This window comes from Habropoda laboriosa, unplaced genomic scaffold, assembly GCF_001263275.1.
Source record: "Habropoda laboriosa isolate 0110345459 unplaced genomic scaffold, ASM126327v1 scaffold472, whole genome shotgun sequence".
NCBI classification, from domain to species: domain Eukaryota; kingdom Metazoa; phylum Arthropoda; class Insecta; order Hymenoptera; family Apidae; genus Habropoda; species Habropoda laboriosa.
The window spans coordinates 135,785-146,053 of record NW_017100581.1 but is presented as its reverse complement, the minus strand read 5'-3'; the positions used below and the strand labels follow the sequence as shown (position 1 = coordinate 146,053).

Sequence of the window (10,269 nt, the reverse complement as noted above, 5' to 3'; positions counted from 1 at the left end):
GAAAGTCGTGATACTGCGATTTTCACAATCTTTAACCGTTTGTAGCTCATAGAAACATTAACCAATTTCGATGAAATTTTTAGCGTGCGTGTCATTGACATAGATCTACAAAACGTATTTTTTAAATTTTCATTACGAACTCAGATATAGAAGTTGTAAAAACGACCTTCGCGATTCCGACTAATTGCAGTTTTTTCAAGAATTTATACAAACGTCGGAATGACGGCAAAAGACCATTTCTCTAAGCCTTATAAAAATAGCGGTGCAAAGTGAAATTTTTTTGACAGCGATCGATAACCGAGAAGTCACGCGTACGCGTCGTTCACGACAGCGCGCGGGTGAATCTCTATTCGTTCGTCCCTGAGCGCGGGCGCTACGGGTGCTGTGATTGGCCAGTGTTTTTCGTTAATAACTCGAAAACGAAGCTTCAAACTACATTTTGGATAAGGAAAAAGTTGTTCAGGGTCACCCCAGCAACCCCCCATTTCCAGGTGGTCCCAACGTTACGGGACACCCTGTATATCTAATTCAATCATATCCATTTCTTACATTATCCCCAGTACTAATTCCCTTGCAACCCAGCCCTTCTTACCAAAATTCCTCCTATAAGTATCTTCCAGTCATTTCGCAAGAATATCCTTGCGCTATTACTTACAAACATATGTCCGGGCCGATCGCTCGATTTTTACAGATGTGGGGATGATGATGATGCAGACTGGCATGGTGAAAGGAAACACTGCCTACAGCAGTTACCTCGACGGTACGAGTTTTACACCTTCCTCTCCATCCTGTTCATCCTAATGCACATCTTTGATTGAATTGTGTTACTAACTTTGTCAGAATAATCTTAAAGAGTACTCCAGGTACAGAAATCATTGTGGGGTAACATGTGATAAAGAAGAAATGTATTATTCTGACAAATTTTCTCTGTTCGAGTCAAAACTGAAAAATATGCGGGTATACGAGGGTGGATTGAAAAGTTCGCGGCCTAAGTATGAAGGATTGTTGCTAGATGATATGTAATCATTTATGTACTAACGTATGGAATTTCAGTCGTTATTTTTTTCTCTTTTACAACTAGTGAAGTAGAGGTATTTGCAGTAATGGAGTAGAGATGGACGAAAGTGAAAAACGAGCGGTGATCCAATGTCAGATGATAAAGGGCCTCACTGTAAGAATCAGTCAAGGTTCTTGCAACGAGGTCCTTTGTCACCAGGTATTGGATTATTTCTCACTTTTGCCCATCTCTTCTCCATCACTGTAAACATCTCTACTTCACCAGCCACGTAAATGACAAAGCCACGTAACTTCGTGCGCCAGTATGCAAATGATCACACATTGTACAGTGAAAATTACAAGCAGCTAATAGCAATCTTTCATACTTAGACCGCGAACTTCTCAATCCACCCTTCTATAAGTCGCAGAAACGGTGACGTTATATGAAAACGTTTGGCTTAAGCAGAGTTTAATTCATTTTACGTTTCACCAGCTAAGGTGGTGTAAGTGATACACAAAATGCAAAGCAAGTTCGATGTTTGAATGGTACACCATCACGTATCACTTACTCCACAGAATTTGCGTTTGAACGTTTTGTACTTTGACATCGTTCGATGCGTATTGTTTCTCGCTGGGCTTTTGCTATAGCTGACATTTGGCGAGCATCGTTCTTTAACAGAGCAGCAACGTCAAATTCAAGCTGGACGAAGATCGTTTACACGTCGTATATGTACAAAACTGTTTTTAATACAAAGTGCGCTTTAATTTTCATGAGAAATCAATGCTTTTGCAGATATGCTAATTTTGCTAAGCACGTTCTATGAAGTCGTATATTCTGTGTTTACACGTTCATGGCTGTTACGTCTCACTGATTAACAGATTTGCTCGATTTAGGCTTGCCAATGAGTATCGTTTTTAACCGTTGTTTGATGTGCTTATATCAAATTTTTTTAATTATTTTCTGACAAGTTGTAAACATATAGTTCGAAAGTGACTGTTTTGTTTTTCAAAGAAATTTTCTCTATTTTGAGTAAGACAATGAATTGAACAACTTCTAATTTGCAGATCGATTTAATTTGTGAACTGATTAGGTACCGAGGATTCTACAATTTTTATGCATCACTTTTCATGTGTGTGCAATACAAGAGGAAGCCTCGAGGTATAATGTTGTCTTTTTAATAATGTTTTGCATAAATTTCAACATTGGAACTGCTGATATGTGCCGATATACGTATACTGTTTCAAGTACGAATGATTAAGAATTCGTGAAAGATATATTTACTGTTAAAGTTTGAAAGATCTCATAAAGTTTGAAGTTTCTCATAATTTAAAATGTGTGTGGCACAACCGATAAACCGATTACGAGAAAATTGCACTTTCTGCCGGCAATTTCGAATTACAATGGTACCTGTTTCTTTTTTGCACATTCTTCAAGCAGTATATTTCCATGTAATATTCACATATTCATGTCTAAAATTATAATAAGTAAAAATTGAATTTAAGGTCATAATCTTTCACATTGGTACGAGCATTATAATTTCTTGTTACACATACCATCAGGTTCGTTACACGATGGTAATCGGTGATCGACGTGGCGTATCAGCCATTCCACGTCAAACCGCATACTTTTTCCACTAGGTCACCGACTTATTTCAATTTGGTACATTTATTGGTAGGCATGGAAAACTAACTTCTGTAAAATTTTGGTCTCCTATGTTGAATGTTAAAGTATTGAAAGATCGAGTAAAATTGGCTCACATACCACCATTTCGCCCTCAATATTTCTGCATAGGTAAGAGATACGAACGTGACCTGGGGATTTCAACCCTCGGCCGAGAGTGCCGTTATACGCACGTGTGGATTGACCCTTCCGGTTATTGAGGACGCGGAAAAGTCGAAATTCTAAAGGCATTGTTCTGTAAGAAATTACTTATTTTTTCGCGGAGCTACGAAGCGTCTTTATTCTCAAAAGTAACCTTCTAGTGCGAGCGCGCCATAAACCCGGTCAAAGAAGACTCCATGCGTTCCGTACCTGCGCGACGGTGTCAAAACTGAAACTGACTTTTTAACATTGAGTATTGTTGTTTATATTAATAGTAATAATACAAATTTTTTATACATATTTGGGAAAAGCATACTTTTGCATTTGAAATGATCCCAAGATCACGTTAGTGTCTCTTACCTATCGAGAAATATTGGGGGCGAAATGGTGGTATGTTACAATTTTACTCGATTTTTCAATACTTTACCGTTTAATACCTGGGAAACTGTACAAAGTACGTGACTAAAATTTTATAGAAGTTAGTTTCTCATGCCTACCAATAAATTCACCGAGTATGACAAATATCAGTGACCTACTGGCACAAAGTGTGCGATGTGACATGGAAAAGCTTGTACACAGAGAGCTCAATATCGGTTAACGGTAACCATCATGGTGTTCAACGTATTAATTGTACTTATTCGTTCGTTTACTTATTTTTAGTTGAAACAAAATTCCATTAACGATTAGAAAATGTGATTTACTCCCTGTCAATTTCAATGCATGCCAGGTGTATCTGTAATATGAATAATAGTTTTGTTAATGTTTTTCCAAAGTATTAATAACAGTTACTGTTAAATGTAATTATTGTTTTACTTTATCAGCGGATATACAGTCTGTCTAAAAGCGTGACCGGCATAATTTTCATCTGATAGTAATTATCAGGAAAATTTGTCAATAGTCAAGAAGCATGACGCTTCCCCAATGACGCGTTGTAGAAAAAGTCAGTTTTTTCTTACTTTCGTAAGGAAACAACATTTTTAACCAAAAATGTCGTATACACTGAGGGTAAAAAAGACCATTTGGGCATGCGCGAACATCAATCACAGCTGGAACAACGTCTTTTTCTTAGACGAAGCTTCCTTTTGGGTACAGTTTATAGTTTGCCATGCCTAATTTTCACCCACCAATAAATTGGTCCAAAGGACAGTTGAAAGCATCCAGTAAAAATGTATGTTTGAGGCTGCTTCTCCAAACAAGGATTCGGAACATTGTTCGTTTTCACGGATAATTTAAACGCAAAGCAAAGAGAGTGAAGAAAATTTATAAAAAAACTTTTTTGCCATCAGCAGAATGATAGTTACAGGTGTCACCTCTATACACAATAGAAAACAAAAATTAGTATTTTTCTTTTTAATAATCTGCATACGTGCAATCTATCGTGCAATAATAATCAACACTGATTGTGATAGGTTGTGTTGACCTGAGAGTGAATACACCCACTGGTGTATCACAATGATATTATTTAGCTCGTATCGCTAAATCTGAATGGTAGGTGCAGAAAATGATATCTTGTTCTTCGGAGATGTCCAGTAGGTTCGTGGTCAAATTGTTAGGGTGGTTCTTCAGCCGTTGTTGGTACGCCCTGCTGTGTCGGGCGATTTCTTCTTTTACGGTGGGACGGTCGTAACACGGCGCGAAAATAATAGAAGACCCTTTTGAAGCGTCGATCGGTCAAGTCTCGTCTCTTGTGGCATGGCGCCGTTAGGGCTAAACTCTCGAGACACCAGCCAGGCCCTGCCATAAAGTATCGAGAAAACCGAGGACTTCGCGTTAGTCACGGAGGTGCATGGTGGTACGCGTGCCCCTTCCCTCGGTTCTAGCTCTGATGGGGTGGAGACAAAGTCGACCAATTAGGTCAAATTTTGTGCTTCACCCCCATCGGAGCCGCGGAGCGTAGAGAGGGAAATCGCGCTTCCCTCAGGAGGAATCGTCCTCCGAATAGTCAGAACATTTTCAAACCTCACAGTATATAGACAAGGGTCAAAACTCGCATACAAAACCAAAGGACTCGATCAGCTCGTGGCTTGTGAATTGATTTAGTCGCCGGCCGATTAAGTTGCCCGGCGAAGTGGACATTTCCCTCGTGGATCACGAGAATCGCACGAGTCAGGGGATTCCACCTGCACGGCGTTACTCCGACACTTCGAGTCGGAAAAAGGGCGCATCTCGCAACTGTTGCTTTTGCTTTCGGGCGTCCGGCTTTAAGCAGCCGTACTCTCCCGTTACAACATTAACGCAACGGATAAAGCGATTTATAACAATTACTGTGGGAAGACGTCCGATGAGCCTACTGTACTCTACTCTCTGAAAGGCGAGTAGAGCGCGCTCTGCGCAACGTTCATTCACAAATATATAGTTTTAACAGCAAACTGTTGTACGTTAATAATCTATCTTTCGAGCACTACCTGAGTCCCCTATCCCGAGTAGATTCCTTAAATGGTCTGACTCAAAAAGAGGGACAATTATCGGTTTCGCAATAAACATATCGCGATTCGTAACAGCGGTGGGATACGAGAAGGTAGTGTTGTAACGGTGAAGTGACAAGTTTGTGCAGTTTGTTAAACCTTGTGAAAAAATGCCTCTCCGAAGATCACCCGTCCCCGAAAGTCGTGAATCCGAGAACCAACAACAATTGTTTGAAGAATCTACTCGGGATAGGGGACTCAGGTAGTGCTCGAAAGATAGATTATTAACGTACAACAGTTTGCTGTTAAAACTATATATTTGTGAATAAACGTTGTGCAGAGCGCGAAATGTCTAGGCTTACTGATAGGAAAATTGTGTGTCGCGTCGTGTGGTGTTCGCTATTTTATAAACTACGTGTGTGTTGTGATTGGTGGTGTGAAAAGTGTCGTAGGTGGTGGAAGTGTTTGGGGTGTGTCTGCTGGTGGTGTGAAAGTGGGGAATTGGTTCTTACATTTGTTATATTGCTCGTCTGAAAATTGGTGATGTCGAAGGTCTGTTTAATTGCTTAGGGCATGTGGTGTCCAGGTGTGAGAGTCGTCGAATTTTTGGTGTAATAAAGTAATTTGCCCATGCCGGCTAAGATCTCGCTTTTTAGAAGGTGCTGTCTATTGAAAATAGCTCGGCTCGTCGGTACGGCCGAACAACCCAAGCGGCGTCTGTTACGCATGTGACAACGTAGATAAAAGAAACGAAGCGTGAGGTATGTCTATTTTTTTGGCTCATTATGGTTGCGACTGGTGGAGTGACACAGTTATTCATAATTTGTGTACTATGTTGGGTTTGCTTGTTAATAATTGAATTTTGTATGAAAATGTTGGGGTCTTGCGCTGTAAAGTTTATATGCGTGTTAGTATCTATGAGTACACTTGTTGTGCTGTTTACTGGTATAGATCAGCTGTTGCTTCTTTTGTACGTGAGAACCTGTATAAATCGATCACAGTGTAAAGTGTAAACATGTCTTAACTGCTCGGCTGCCGGAACGGAACTGAAAATGGTATTAATTCGTAAGATTGGCTATCCCAGTCATCACACTCAAACCTAATTGAAAATGTTTGGGTATACATGAAGCTAGAACTCTGTAAAAAATGTGTGTAGACTGTGAAACAATGAACACGACAGATACAACTTAGTCGAAAACATGCCTACACGCTGACAATTGAACCAGTCATTAATATGAAATTGCACAATTATTTTTACTTCATTGCAGCGAGTATTTATTAAATTATGCCAGCCACTCTCTTGACAGACAGACTGTAAATCATTGTTTATATCTGGTTACGAATAGCAGGTTGTATTTTTGAAGCATGTCAACTTTTTGATCTAATGTAATTTTTAATATAAAATACAGATCCAGGATTCAAAGTTTAAATGTCAATGAACGGATAAGCACAATTAAAGGAAAGAAGCCATTGGGATTCGAACCTGCGCGCAAAAAGTATAGCTTTCTCGCAAATAAGTACATATCTTACCAGTTAGGCACTTGTTTGGCTTCAAATAAGAGATACTGACCTTTCGTACTTTGATATTAAATATCCCGTAAATCGTTCGCCGTCTACGTCTAAAATCGTGTATTAGGAACTCGAAAATTTTTAGTTCTATCACTGTGTAGCACCTCGCTGAAAAAGCAACGTTACACCTTGGAACCTTCTCTTATAATACAGGTTCTTATATTACACACTGAGTTTTAGAACATTTTTATGATTTCTTTTTTATCTCGTTCCCCAAGATTGTTCCAGTTCATAAAAAAGTAATTTCTGTAAAAATTGAGCTCAATCGAATAACAGGAAAAGGTATCCCAAATGATAATCTATACACGTTACATATAATTTACGTATGTAAAACTACATGTTCACGACACAATTATTACTCCAAATCTCATATCAAATTTGTTCGTTTACCCGATTATTAATTGTTTTCTATGATCTGTTGGTATGCCGATGACGTTTAGCAATCTTTCGTTATGAAGACCAATTCATATTACGATAGCTTACAAATCGTTCAACTTATGGTAATATAACTAACAAGGAAAGTTCGGCATTCTGAAAATTTAAAAAATTTGACACTGCAGAAATGTGTTCCAGTGACGCTAATTACGAAACGACGGTTTATTTCGGCTATAAAACAGTCCTAGGGGTGAAAACACTCATTCAAAAAAATTGTGGTTTTCTTATCATGAATATTTACGAAACCGTAGAAGATATGGGAAAAAAATTTAAATTCACAAATATGTGGTTTTTAATGTCTTGAATTGTGGTGGTAAAGAATTTTTGAAAAGCATTATTTTTTTCAAAATTTACCCCCAGCACTCTTAATTCAAAAAAAAAAATGTTTTCGAATATTCTTTAGCCATTGTAGGACATCAAAAACGGCACAACTTTGAATTAAACTTTTTTCCATATCTGGTACCGTTTCGTAAATATTCACGATAATTTGAGAACTCACTTTTTTTAGATGTTTCCACCTCTAGGACCGCTTCATTAAAAAATGCAAAATAGTTTCGTAATTAGCACCACTTGAATTACATTGTTGAAGAGTTTCAAATTTTTTTGATTTTTTGGGTACCAAACTTCCCTTATAAGTTAGTTTGGACAATGCGTTTAAATACCGTTACACTTTTAAAGAGTTAATGGAATTGAATAAAATGCTTTGCATGATTTAAAATACATTATTCCTGAGAAAGCGTCCAAGGAACACAAAAATTTAATGGTCATTAGGAAATTTGTATTATTATTAAACTCATTATTTATATTGTGTCGATTACAATTTAAATAAATGCGTCATTTTGTAGTACATTATTGTTTAATAAATCAACAGCTTCTACAATTCGTTGCGCGGTACGTGAGATTACGTAGCCAAGAAAAGACAATTATCATGGGCTGCCGCGCGTCGCTCACTCCTATACTCGCGTTTTGTGTTTTTTCATTCGGGGCAATGGCCCGGTCCGGTGCGTTGACCTAGTGTCCCGTCAGCTGACTCCTGTTTTGTTTACACCGCTGTAACGTCTAATTTTCGGTTCAACGGCCGCCACAGCAGTATTTATTGCAAATTGCAAGAGCCATTGCTTTTTCACCATCATTCTTTTTGGTTATAAAATGGAAACATTTTTCCAATTAATGCAAGATGAGAAATAAACGCTCAGCTTAATAATAAGAAAATTCAGTTTCATATTTATTAGGCTGTTTTCCTCAAAAGAAGGTTAAAAATATTTTTAAATTGTACAAAGAATTTTATTTTATTTCACTAATATTTCAATAGTGTAGTGAGGTCTATGCCCGTATTTCAACTCGACTCGACTTTTTTAAGGAGGTCCTGTGTACGTGTCAAGAGTAAGATAGTAAGCTAGGAAAGTAGACGATTTTAGCACGAAATTTGGACAGAGTTATGCACATTTAATTTTATGTATAAAATTAGGATACATTTTCTGTTATCAGATAGCGTTTATTTAATTCATAGAGATTATATTTTTATAAAATAGAACAATTCTGTGAGATAAAAGCAAGAAAATTTCAACCTGAAGAAAATTAGGTTCACCCTAATAAAGATGTGTAAGTACAATATATGCTTGAAAATTTTTACAAGTTTTAATTAAAACATTTGTTTCACCTTTGTTCTACCTAATATTCGTATTTTTGTAATTATCTAAAGATTAGATAGATAAAAAATTACGCTTATTTACTTCGTACGTGCATACATTTCATGGATCTTAGAGAAATATTTTGCATAAAAAGGAGAATGAGATTGTTATGTTATGCAAAAAAAAAAAAACAATGGACACATTTACAAGTAGTTTGGTTTCGATTGTTACCGGAATTTATCGAGACGAACTGTGTATACACTTTGACGGACATTTCGATGAAGGTAGTCAATTTGCAGCAGTTGAACTGCTGTGACTCTTTGATAAAGAAAGAGAAGAAAACAAAGTCAGTCACATGCACGTATGTGAATTTGCGTAAATGTGTGAGAGCATGTAAAGAACGAGTTTTAGAAATACTTAAAGTATACTTATAACAAATACTTATAAATGTAACACTTGTAATTTTTGAAATATGGAATATCTGAATATGATTTACAAGATAATGCCACCGGTGTAAGCTCGTTAAGTTTTCAATTTACACGGATAACGATCGATGCCCAGGGTTTATCGAACACACTAATTAAAAATACTTCATTCTCTCCTCACATATTGCACATATTTGATATCATTCACTAACATCATAACAATAACGACAACATTGTGACTAATGTTTATTAGATTTGGAAGAGAAAATACAGTAAATTCTCTACAAGTGTCAGTCAGTTTGGATTCTACAAGTGTCAGTACAGATGGTCCTACGCCTAGGCTGCGTCATTGCTGCGCCTATGTTATCTCGCTCGCTATATTTCACGGCTCGACAATTCATAATAGAAAAACATAATTTCTTTAATTTTTTTTTTTTTCATCTGGAATTTTTAAATTATGTCGTGTTTTATGTCATTTTCATAGAAAAATCTCATCAATATGTTAAGAAAAATTTCGGGATAAAAAAACGTAAAATTAAAAAAGTTGGTATTTAAATCGCTTGGTTGCCTCGACTCGCGTTTCATCCTTATCTTTTATTCGCTGTCCTTGTCTACGTTCGGCAAACTACAAAGGCGGGCGCGAGGCTCGAAAACGTAGTCCCTGACTCTACAAGTGTCAGGTTCAGGTTCCTTGCGGACTGACACTTGTGGAAAATTTACTGTAATCTTTGGTCTCAAGTGATATCATAGGTCAGTGTCTGAACATGATATATGGACAGCATACCTACCGTCTATTTTATATGCTCCAACCCTCACATTAGACCGAAGTCATTTAAAGTAACGATTAGCAGCGTTTAACCATAAATTCCTCTGATTGTCATATTCTACCGTACTCCGTACACCTTTATAAACTTTTGTAAACATTTGTGACATGATGTGACATAACGATCAAGACTTTGGTTCTATGCGTAAATCCCTGTCTACCT

The 10,269-nt window shown here is 37.3% G+C and overlaps 1 protein-coding gene across 1 annotated transcript in view; it reads left to right on the top strand.

The window, feature by feature from the left end:
• LOC108576664 (calcium-activated potassium channel slowpoke-like) overlaps positions 1–10,269 on the top strand; it is a gene marked incomplete at its 5' end in the record, with an annotated part of 179,922 nt that overhangs the window by 123,648 nt on the left and 46,005 nt on the right. The window lies entirely within an intron of this gene.